Source organism: Aquarana catesbeiana, linkage group LG06 (genome assembly GCF_042186555.1).
Source record: "Aquarana catesbeiana isolate 2022-GZ linkage group LG06, ASM4218655v1, whole genome shotgun sequence".
Classification (NCBI taxonomy): domain Eukaryota; kingdom Metazoa; phylum Chordata; class Amphibia; order Anura; family Ranidae; genus Aquarana; species Aquarana catesbeiana.
This window is the reverse complement of record NC_133329.1, coordinates 49,439,964-49,452,509: the sequence shown is the minus strand read 5'-3', so window position 1 is coordinate 49,452,509 and position 12,546 is coordinate 49,439,964. Positions and strand designations below refer to the sequence as shown.

The window sequence follows — 12,546 nt, the reverse complement described above, 5'->3', positions numbered from 1 at the left end:
ATGCACACTATTTGGATAGAGTTTAGGTGGGGGGGGGGGGTTGGAAATCAAGCTAATTATATGCACACTATTTGGATAGAGTTTAGGTGGGGGGGAGTTTGGAAATCAAGCTAATTATATGCACACTATTTGGATAGAGTTTAGGTAGGGGGGGGTTGGAAATCAAGCTAATTATATGCACAAAATTTGGATAGAGTTTAGGTGGGGGGGGGGTTGGAAATCAAGCTAATTATATGCACACTATTTGGATAGAGTTTAGGTGGGGGGGTCTGGAAATCAAGCTAATTATATGCAAACTATTTGGATAGAGTTTAGGTGGGGGGGGGTTGGGAAATCAAGCTAATTATATGCACACTATTTGGATAGAGTTTAGGTGGGGGGGGTCTGGAAATCAAGCTAATTATATGCACACTATTTGGATAGAGTTTAGGTGGGGGGGTTGGGAAATCAAGCTAATTATATGCACGCTATTTGGATAGAGTTTAGGTGGGGGGGGTTGGAAATCAAGCTAATTATATGCACACTATTTGGATAGAGTTTAGGGGAAACAAAATACAATGCAGCTGACTAAATACATTCAAACTGAGTAGACTAGGTGGATATGTGCCCAGCATTGTATGCTGGGGAGGTTATTGAAGGCAAATATACATGCATGACAAAAAAGAACAGGAAAAAAATCCAGCATGCGTGAGAAGAAAAAGCTGACATTCACACTATATTGCAATGATGGTAAGTAGCGTTTGAGCTAAGAAATACATTACATTATCAAAGATTAAATAAAAGAACATGTGATACTAATAAAAGAAAAAGTTCTTACCTTAATATAGTCCTTCTGCAGGACCTGGATGATGGCAGAACAGGTCTCTGGGATAATGATCCCCAGAGCCTGGGGGGAGATGCCTGTCGAGAACTTGAGGTCCTGCAGGCTTCTCCCTGTCGCCAAGTACCGCAATGTGGCAACTAGCCTCTGCTCCGGAGTGATGGCTTGCCTCATGCAGGTATCCTGCCTGCTGATATAGGGGGTCAGCAAAGCCACCAAATGGTCAAAAACGGGGTCCGTCATCCAGAGAAAGTTCCTGAAATCCTCAGGATTATTCTCACAGATCTCACGGAGCAATGACATGTGACAGAACTGGTCACGCTGGAGCAACCAATTCTTGGTCCATGAACTCCTCCTCGCCCTGTTCATGGACTGGTCTTGGTCTGAAGAATACACTACAGCACCAAACACATACAATGCAAGAGCTCGACGACGAGTACGTACAGGTAACATGGCTTCAAAACGGTCGGCTGGTCAGAACGCACTTAACAGAACGCACTGAAGAACAGCAAGGCCTGTGAAGAGCGACCTGAAAATCAGGAACGAGCGGACAATAAAACAAAGATTTCTCAATGCCAACTGACCAAACGCACTGAAAAGCAGATACAAACCTCACAAGCACAGACTGAACAACAGTTAAAACGAACTGAAAAATACGAGTCTCACAAGCGCAAATCGTCTCTCACCAAACTTCTACTAACACGAGATAAACACGAGATTAGCAGAAGGAGCCCAAAGGGTGTCGTACGGGCTATTGAACTTCCGTTTTATAGTCTCGCCGGACTTGGTGTACGTCACCGCGTACTAGGCTGTCGAACTTTTGTGTGGTCGTGTGTAGGCAAGTCCGTTCGTTAGAAAGTCTGACGCAAGTCCGCCGAAAGTCTGTCGGACAGGCTGTCGGACTTTTGTAGACGAAAAGTCCGACCGTGTGTACGCGGCATAAGAGAGTCTTCTTCATTAAGAGCTGTTCTTATGTATTTGTCCAATTAAGAGAGCAGGATTTTTTGTAATGGTTTTAGGATCTGTGGCTTTGCATATGTTTCAGTGTAATTCAGTATCCAGGCTTTTGGATTCTCCTTAAAGTGACCCATATAGATGACATATTTCTGGAAGGATATTTCTTTCAGTAGCTCCTGCAGTAAAAAAATCTTGAAAGAATGTTCTACTGTTGAATTTCTTGCCTGAACGTTCCACTATTCCATCCACTATTTTCTGCCCAAAATGGTGGAAAACATGATCCATCATTGCTGGTTTTAGACATCGCTCATTGAATTCCTGGGCTTTAGTCTGACAAATAACTTTCTCTTGAAATATGCTGATAAAGGTTCCTAAATATCCAGACTTTAGTTTTTCCAAACACAGTTTTGGATTGTTCTCTTTAATGAATTTATTATGCATCTCCTGGAACTCTCTGGAAGCTTTTCCAAGAATGTGAATCTTAATATCAATTTCAAACCATGAGGCCAAATGAAGATTTCTAGACTGTTTAGAAATCTCTGTATTGATCATATTAAGAAATTCCTGGCAGTAGTTGTCACTATAGTCCTCTCCCATTTGCACCTTCCTTCTGATATATTTGTTAGAGTTATCTATAAGAGATCGAGCAAAATCATTTATTTTGTCAAAATGTTAATTTTTGTACCTAAGACCAAATTTATCTAAAATTGTATCTTTCAGTTTCTTGATCCATTTACTCTCAATATATTTTTCATCCATCTTGAAATCAGGTTGTGTGATATCTGCCAAGTCCTTCACACCCAGTAAGTGTTCATTTACAGCTGATCCTTTATTGCTCATTGGGGATGAGCTTCGAGTTCGAGTTGAACTCATGTTCGACTCGAACATTGGCTGTTCGAATGTTTGCCGAACAGCGAACAATTTGGGGTGTTCGCGGCAAATTCGAATGCCGCGGAACACCCTTTAAAAGTCTATGGGAGAAATGAAAAGTGCTAATTTTAAAGGCTTATATGCAAGTTATTGTCATAAAAAGTGTTTGGGGACCTGGGTCCTGCCCCAGGGGACATGGATCAATGCAAAAAAAAGTTTTAAAAACGGCCGTTTTTTCAGGAGCAGTGATTTTAATAATGCTTAAAGTCAAACAGTAAAAGTGTAATATCCCTTTAAATGTCGTAGCTGGGGGGTGTCTATAGTATGCCTGTAAAGGGGCGCATGTTTCCCGTGTTTAGAACAGTCTGACAGCAAAATGACATTTCGAAGGAAAAAACCCATTTAAAACTACTCGCGGCTATTGCATTGCCGACAATACACATAGAAGTTCATTGATAAAAACGGCATGGGAATTCCTTACAGGGGAACCCCGAACCAAAATTAAAAAAAAAAAAATGACGTAGGGTTCCCCCTAAATTCCATACCAGACCCTTCAGGTCTGGTATGGATTTTAAGGGGAACCCCGTGCCAAAAAAAAAAAAAAACGGCGTGGGGTCCCTCCAAAAATCCATACCAGACCCTTATCCGAGCACGCAACCTGGCAGGCCGCAGGAAAAGAGGGGGGAACGAGAGTGCGCCCCCCCTCCTGAACCGTACCAGGCCACATGCCCTCAACATTGGGAGGGTGCTTTGGGGTAGCCCCCCAAAACACCTTGTCCCCATGTTGATGAGGACAAGGGCCTCATCCCCACAACCCTGGCCGGTGGTTGTGGGAGTCTGCGGGCGGGGGGCTTATCGGAATCTGGAAGCCCCCTTTAACAAGGGGACCCCCAGATCCCAACCCCCCCTGGGTTAAATGGTAAGGGGGTACTTACCCCTACCATTTCACTAAAAAACTGTCAAAAATGTTAAAAATGACAAGAGACAGTTTTTGACAATTCCTTTATTTAAATGCTTCTTCTTTCTTCTATCTTCCTTCATCTTCTTCTTCTGGTTCTTCTGGCTCTTCTGGTTCTTCCTCCGGCGTTCTCGTCCAGCATCTCCTCTGCGGCGTCTTCTATCTTCTTCTCCTCGGGCCGCTCCGCACCCATGGCATGGGGGGAGGCTCCCGCTCTTCTCTTCATTTTCTTCTCCTCTTCTTTTCTTCTTTTCTTCTTCTCTTCTTCTCTTCTTCTCTTCTTCTCCAGGCCGCTCCGCATCCATGCTGGCATGGAGGAAGGCTCCCGCTGTGTGACGGCGTCTCCTCGTCTGACGGTTCTTAAATAACAGGGGCGGGGCCACCCAGTGACCCCGCCCCCTCTGACGCACGGTGACTTGATGGGACTTCCCTGTGACATCACGGGGAATGCCACAGGGAAGTCCCATCATGTCCCGTGCATCAGAGGGGGGCGGGGTCACCGGGTGGCCCTGCCCCCCGTTATTTAAGAACCGTCAGACGAGGAGACACCGTCACACAGCGGGAGCCTCCATCCATGCCAGCATGGATGCGGAGCGGCCCGGAGAAGAAAATGAAGAAGAGAAGAAGAGAAGAAGAGAAGAAGGAAGAAGAGAAGAAGATGAAGAAGAAGATGAAGAGAAGAGCGGGAGCCTCCCCCCATGCCATGGGTGCGGAGCGGCCGGAGGAGAAGAAGATAGAAGACGCCACGGAGGAGATGCTGGACGAGAACGCCGGAGGAAGAACCAGAAGAACCAGAAGATGAGGGAAGATAGAAGAAAGAAGAAGCATTTAAATAAAGGAATTGTCAAAAACTGTCTCTTGTCATTTTTAACATTTTTGACAGTTTTTTAGTGAAATGGTAGGGGTAAGTACCCCCTTACCATTTCACACAGGGGGGGGCCGGGATCTGGGGGTCCCCTTGTTAAAGGGGACTTCCAGATTCCGATAAGCCCCCCGCCCGCAGACCCCCACAACCACCGGCCAGGGTTGTGGGGATGAGTCCCTTGTCCTCATCAACATGGGGACAAGGTGTTTTGGGGGCTACCAATGTTGAGGGCATGTGGCCTGGTACGGTTCAGGAGGGGGGCGCACTCTCGTCCCCCCTCTTTTCCTGAGGCCTGCCAGATTGCGTGCTCGGATAAGGGTTTGGTATGGATTTTTGGGGGGACCCCACGCCGTTTTTTTTTTTAATTTTGGCCGGGGTTCCCCTTAATATCCATACCAGACCTGAAGGGCCTGGTATGGAATTTAGGGGGACTCCCACGTTATTTTTTTTTTAAATTTTGGTTCAGGGTTCCCCTGTGGGGAATTCCCATGCCGTTTTTATTAATGAACTTCTATGTGTATTGTCGGCAATGCAATAGCCGCGAGTAGTTTTAAATGGGTTTTTTCCTTCGAAATGTCATTTTGCTGTCAGACTGTTCTAAACACGGGAAACATGCGCCTCTTTACAGGCATACTATAGACACCCCCCAGCTACGACATTTAAAGGGATATTACACTTTTATTGTTTGACTTTAAGCATTATTAAAATCACTGCTCCTGAAAAAACGGCCGTTTTTAAAACTTTTTTTTGCATTGATCCATGTCCCCTGGGGCAGGACCCAGGTCCCCAAACACTTTTTATGACAATAACTTGCATATAAGCCTTTAAAATTAGCACTTTTGATTATTCATGTTCGTGTCCCATAGACTTTAACCGCTTCGCGTGTTCGAACAAACTTTTTTCCTGTTCGCATGTTCTGGTGCGAACCGAACAGGGGGGGTGTTCGGCTCATCCCTATTGCTCATGTCATTCATTAGCTGCCGTAAAATAGATTTGCTGACAATACATGTGTTTAATTCTCCAATCTCTAAATCTTTTAGTGCCTTCTACCACATCTCCTGAAATTCCTTCTTTAACTCTTCATCGTTAAGCTTTTTTTTCTTCTCTCTGCACCTCTTGAGGAGATCTGTGATTTTACCTTCCATAGATTTCTGGTAATTATTTTGGATATTCTGAATCTTGAATTTCCCTTTCTGAATTGAAACTCATCAAACTTCACAAGAGAAGATTCTTTTCAATTCCTCCTTCAGGAATTGTGTGCTCAGAAAAAAATCTTGTTTTTATCGTTCTATTAGATTAACATTTTCATTTTTATTGTTAAAGTAGTTTTCCAGCAATTCTGACATTTTACTTTCTTTACTAATCAACAAATTGCTGAGCTCATTCTTAAATTTGGAGCAAAGTTCATCATTTAGACTCTCTGCAGTCTGATTCGTAATGTTTGTCTCTGTACGGATCAGACAATCATGGACAGCTTTTCGGAACTCCCATTCCCACTGTGAGTATTCTATAGACAGGTTATTATAAGCTTCTGCCACCAGACTGTTCCTGAAACTGAAGATGAATTTCTCATGTTTTACAGCGTTCCATAAACTTTCTATCCATGTTATAAATTCAGGAATAGTTAAAGGCCTGTGCAGAGATTCTTTGTTTGTCATTAGTTCTAATAAATATTTTTTTAATTCAGACACATGTTCACTGTACCCAGAACTTACTGGAGCCATTGGAGGGACCCCAAGCCAGAGCCCAGGAATGTACCAGTTGCCTTTCTCTAGATTGTAATCCATCACATCACTGAAAGTTCTTATCTCGCTTTTCTTTTCCATCTCTGCAGCTACTTTTGTCATTTCATCTAGCTGTTCTAGAAGTTTCTTCCTGTCTCTCATGTTCTTGTCATGAGCGGACACATCACTCACATTCTGATGTACAAACTGGCAGTTGGGTCTCTTCCCTACTTCTTTCATTCTAATGCCCCGTACACACGGTCGGATTTTCCGATGGAAAATGTCCGATCGGAGCGTGTTGTCGGAAATTCCGACCGTGTGTGGGCTCCATCGGACATTTTCCATCGGATTTTCCAACACACAAAGTTTGAGAGCAGGATGTAAAATTTTCCGACAACAAAATCCGTTGTCGGAAATTCCGATCGTGTGTACAAAAATCCGACGGAGAAAGTGCCACGCATGCTCAGAATAAAGAGATGAAAGCTATTGGCCACTGCCCCGTTTATAGTCCCGACGTATGTGTTTTACGTCACCGCGTTCAGAATGATCGGATTTTCCGACAACTTTGTGTGACCGTGTGTATGCAAGACAAGTTTGAGCCGGAATCATTCCGGTTGTCGGAATGTTCGAACAAAGTCCGACCGTGTGTACGGGGCATAAGAAAAGCATGGACCACAATCTGTAAAATATCCTTCATTTCTGTTGTGTTTTCCATTGACATATTGATGATGGTGATATCACTCAACCCAACCACTAGTGTGGCCAGTTCATTGTCATGTTCATAACTGTCCTCCAAGGAAGCAAACTCTGGAGCTTTCAGCCCCTCAGTGTCAATCACCAGGATGAAGTCACAGCCCAGCTCCTCCTGGAAGTTCTCTTTCAATTAAGAAGAGTCATGAAGGCTCCTCGTGTGCATCTTCCACTGGCCACCGGGAACTGTAGACCAAACATGGTGTTGAGAAGAGTGGATTTCCCCGTACTCTGCACCCCTAGTACAGTGATTACTCTCATTCTGCATTTTTTCCCTGTTTTGGAGTCCAGCTCATTTAAAACATCAGTTATCCACCGTGACGGAATGTTGGAGGCATCTCCATCTATCAGCTCCAAAGGGAACCCATCTAACAAGAGATCAGCAGCAATTCCCGGCAGTCTAATAAATTGTCTTTGTCTTTTATCTATTTTTCTTTCTTTAACCATGGAACATTCAGCTTCATAAAACTGTTCCATCTCACATAGAAAATGTTCAATTCCTAAAGAACTGCCAGAGATTTTCTGGTCTATCTGTCTGAGCTCATCCCTACTACTAAAGGTATTGTTATATTTTTCTTTGTATTCAGCATGAAGATTAGAAAGATGATCTCTAGTAACTGAATTAAGATCAAATTTCATCCATTTCAGAAAATATTGTTTCTCAGTCTTAGACAAATCAGTGATTGCATCAATAAAAAGCATTAAACCATGGGGCAGGTGATGCTTATATTGTTCCTCATGTAGTGAAATACGTTTCTTTCTCAGTTCATCTTGATATTGTTGTGTGTCTTTACCACCTTGCTTTGTCATTCTGCAAAGTTCCTTTTCCACTTCAGATAACTGTCTCCAGAGATCTCTCTGTAGCTTCATAGTGTTCTTTTTGTACTCAGATACATTTGTTATTTCTTTTGTAATTTTCCTGGCATGTTCCCTGGCCTTCTGACATTCAGGAACTCTCTCGTCCACTTGGATGTCCAAACCATGAGTTTCTTCCTCAAGGTCTCTCATTTTCCTTTCTTTTGGCTTACTGTTTAAGAAGCAAATGATAGTACTTAGTAGTTTTTTTTACAAATGCTGCCTCATTTGCCATGCCTTCATGTATTATTATATTTGTTTTTTTCAACTTTAGAACTGGTATTAAGTCTTTAAGGGTTGTCTGTGTCTGTGTACTCAAGGTTTTGCTGGGACCAGTAGTAACAATGAAGTAATACTGGGTGTCAGTGGTTGGGCAGGATGATAGCAGTCTGAATTCCCTCTCAGAAATATCCTCAATGAAAACAAACACAGCTGATGAAATTCTTGTCAGAAATGTGAACTTGTCCCAGTTGGCCTCCAGATCTCCTCGTAGGTTGGTGACTGCGATGGGTTCTGAGAAAACATCAGACTTACCACAGGGAAAATACCAGGAAACTTCTACCAGTCCATCAGATATTTCCCTCTTAATGTTTCCTCCATCCATATTGTCATGTATGAAGAAGTTATTATGTAGCTGAGATGGATTAAGAACTTGGTTCAGGATTTTAGATTTGGATAATTTGCTTTTACCCAATCTGACATAAGAAAAGATTGGCATGGATGTATTCACCACATTTTCTTCTCTGAACCCTTTACTGTCCGCTAATGACTGAGGTCTCCACTTCTTCACTATGTCTCTCATTTCCCACAGCATGAGGGTGCAGTGTGATCCATCACCAGCAGGGAGCAGCAGAGGAACAGCAAATTGACATATGGACAGTTTGGCTGCAATCTCTTGTTGGAGAAAACTGTCTGAGCAATGTAGGAGGACATAAGGAATAAAGTGTGGCGCTAAAAAAACCCAAAAAAACTGTTCTTTATCGAGCACGACCCACCAGAATAGCAGTCTGGGGGCCAAATCTAGCCCAATAAGGTGTTTGATGAAAACAGGACTTTCACTAATCCTGTGTGTAAATAATAATTATACGCAATAGGAAGAGGGTATATCTGTGAGGTGGTCACCCATATAATCCCACATATAAAGTGTGTATTACAAACAAGATCCAATGGAAAACAATCGGTTCTTCATACAAATCCTCAGGTGAAGAAGTTAGAGAAAAGAACTCCACATAGCGTAAGACTGCTTCCAAAAACTTTAATAAAAGTTGAAGTCCTCGCGGACGAAACACATCGGGTTTGATATGCCTGTCTTGCCACGATTGAACAAGCCCTTTTTTTATTGATTTTATACATTTTTGTACCCGGCCTCTGTTGTTGTCTATGGGCCAATGTACCTTTATTATACCTGGTCTCTGTTGTTGTCTATGAGCCAGTGTATTTCTTTTATCGCAAAACTTTTATTAAAGTTTTTGGAAGCAGTCTTAGGCTATGTGGAGTTCTTTTCTCTAACTTCTTCACTTGAGGATTTGTATGAAGAACCGAGCACTGAGTATGGGAGGTTGTTCTTTGAGGATCCTCATCTTCCAGTGTCTCTACTAGCGGATGAAACAGCATTGCAACCACCGCTGTCTGCTCTGCCATAAGCCTGCTTTGACTCCGAAGCCGCTGGCTGGTGAGTCCACCAACTCTGGTAAGAGTATTTTTTACCTATCCCTATCTACATTAGCAGTTTGACCAGCAGAACATACGGGAACCATCCTTGCATTCCAAAAGAAGCCTCATTGGTCAAGTTTCCAGTTATATTTTTAGAGGACTTTTATTTGGACTCTCACTTTATTCTCATCCGGCTATAGCAAAAACACCATTTACATGAATGTTGTTGCACTTATATTTATACATTTTTCATTTGCACTCATTGATTTAATATATACGCACCTGAATGTTGCCTGTTATGAGTAGTCAAACACATTTGCAGATCCGCTCATGAGCACAATAGATGTGTACTCACATTTTTTAGTGTTTCATATACTGTATTTATCGGCGTATAACACGCGCCGGCGTATAACACGCACCCCAAGTTTAGGAGGGAATTTTAAGGAAAAAACTTTTAGGAGGGAAGTTTAAGGAAAAAAAAACCTACATTTAAATGCCCATCAATGCAGCATTATCGTGTCCATCTGCAGCCTTGCCCCAGTGTCCAGTGCAGCCTTGTCAGTGCAGCTTTGCACCAGTGCAGCCTTGTCAGTGCAGCTTTGCCCCAGTGCAGCCTTGTCAGTGCAGCTTTGCCCCAGTGCAGCCTTGTCAGTGCAGCTTTGCCCCAGTGCAGAATTGTCAGTGCAGCTTTGCCCCAGTGCAGCCTTGTCAGTGCAGCCTTGTCAGTGCAGCTTTGCCCCAGAGCAGCCTTGTCAGTGCAGCTTTGCCCCAGTGCAGAATTGTCAGTGCAGCTTTGCCCCAGTGCAGCCTTGTCAGTGCAGCCTTGTCAGTGCAGCCTTGCCCCAGTGCAGCCTTGCCCCAGTGCAGCCTTGCCCCAGTGTAGCTTTGCCCCAGTGGTCCGTGCAGCCTTGTCGCCGTCGACATACAAAAGTTTAGTTTGGATTTTTAAATATGCCGCCGCGGAGTACGGAGGGACTCGGCGGCGCTCGTTCAGCTGAACGAGCGCCGCCGAGGACACAGTGACTGGGCGGAGCCGAGATACACATAGCCGAGGGTTCTCGGCTCTTCTCGGCGCCGTTCACAGTCACCCCCAGTCCCCATGATGGACATAATACGGGTCCAATGGCGGGACTGGGCGTGACTGTAAACGGCGCCGAGAAAAGCCGAGAACCGCCGAGAACCCTAAAAATACACGCTATGTGAATGTCGGCGGCGATCGGGGCAATCGCTCCGACAGATCACAAAATAGCGGGGATCGGGGTATAACACGCACCCACGATTTTCCCCTGATAAATACGGTACTTGATTTTAATTTTGGCACTATGTTTTCTTTCTCCTTTTTACGTTTTAATTGACACTTAATTGATATAATCTCACAGAGATATTCCTTTGGGGTTAACGCAACTAATTTCCCATTTGATTGTTTTCCATTGGATCTTGTTTGTAATACACACTTTATATGTGGGATTATATGGGTGACCACCTCACAGATATACCCTCTTCCTATTGCGTATAATTATTATTTACACACAGGATTAGTGAAAGTCCTGTTTTCATCAAACACCTTATTGGGCTAGATTTGGCCCCCAGACTGCTATTCTGGTGGGTCGTGCTCGATTAAGAACAGTTTTTTTTTTTTAGCGCCACACTTTATTCCTTATTTCTGATTCACAATTTGTCTGATTGTTGTGTTGGCAGCTTTTCATACTTTTGGATTGGCGCAATATTATTTCCAATTCATAATGTAGGAGGACACACAGGACATCCAGGGGGTGAATGGAGATAAATGAATTATTACCTGAAACAAAAGAAGCATTAAATAGGTTTTCACCATCATTAACATCATCATCATCATCATCACCATTATCATATACATCAAAACCAGTAGACTGATCTTTCTCAAGAAGAATGTTTCTTGCAGTCCTGTTTGAGGACATGAGTTTCCTTAAGTAATTCCAGGGCAGATCCTCTACAGTTTTCGGTGATTCGTCATGCACTTTCTCTAAGTCAATACTAAGATATCCCTCAGAGTCAATTTTGAAGTCAGGTAAGGTTCCATGTTCATTTTTTCTGCTAGATGATGAAAGGTAGTGCTTTTGGTATGAAGTTCTGTAAGAAAATACATGTTTAATGTTATATGTTTTTACATTACCTCTCAGTTTTCTTAAATAAGCTGGAAAATATGGTATAGTCAAAAAAGCTACAACACTACAATATGCCATGCAAGGACAGTAAGGGCCATATTTATGTCTGAATAGGGATTGTTTAAAAAATACATTACAATTGTTATATTCCCCAGTGTTCCAATGGCATTGAAAAATACCTCTGATTGTTGGCTATCAGATGGCTTACACCTGAAAGTCCTCAGAGAACTCAGTCAAGTTATAGCCAGGTCATTATACCTGATCTTTGTGGACAACATAATGACAGGATTGGTACCAGCTGATTGGAGAAAAGCCAATGTGGTACCAATATTCAAAAAAGGGCAGAGACATATTCCTGGGAATTATAGGCCAGTCAGCCTAACATCAATAGTGGGTAAATTATTAGAGAGGGTGATTAGGGACTATATCCAAAGTTTTACTGAGGAGAAGAATATCATTAGTGGTAATCAGTATGGGTTTATGAGAGGACATTCCTGCCAGACCAATCTGCTAACATTCTATGAGGAAGTGATCAGCAATTTTAGATATGGGGAGGGCTGTGGGTGTGGTGTATCTAGACTTTGCAAAAGCATTTGATACCGTCCCCCATAAATGCTTCATTTATAAGCTGAGGTCTGCAGACTTGGACCATAGGGTTTGTGCTTGGGTAAGAAACTGGTTACAGGGACGGGTCCAAAGGGTAGTGATAAATAACATGTACTCTGACTGGTCTGGGGTGGTAAGTGGGGTACCCCAAGGCTCTGTCTTGGGACCAATTCTATTCAACATATTCATTAATAATATAGAATATGGGATAACTAGTTCAGTCTCAGTTTTTGCGGATGACACAAAGATAAGCAGAGTAATAAACTCTCATCAGGACATAGAAATTTTGCAGAATGACCTGAATAAAATAAAGGAGTGGGCAGACAAATGGCAAATGAGGTTTA

General features: G+C 43.0%; 1 pseudogene; it reads right to left on the bottom strand.

Annotated features, from left to right (window-relative positions):
* The window catches only part of LOC141147955 (interferon-induced very large GTPase 1-like), an 81,644-nt pseudogene that overhangs the window by 39,138 nt on the left and 29,960 nt on the right, over positions 1 to 12,546 (bottom strand).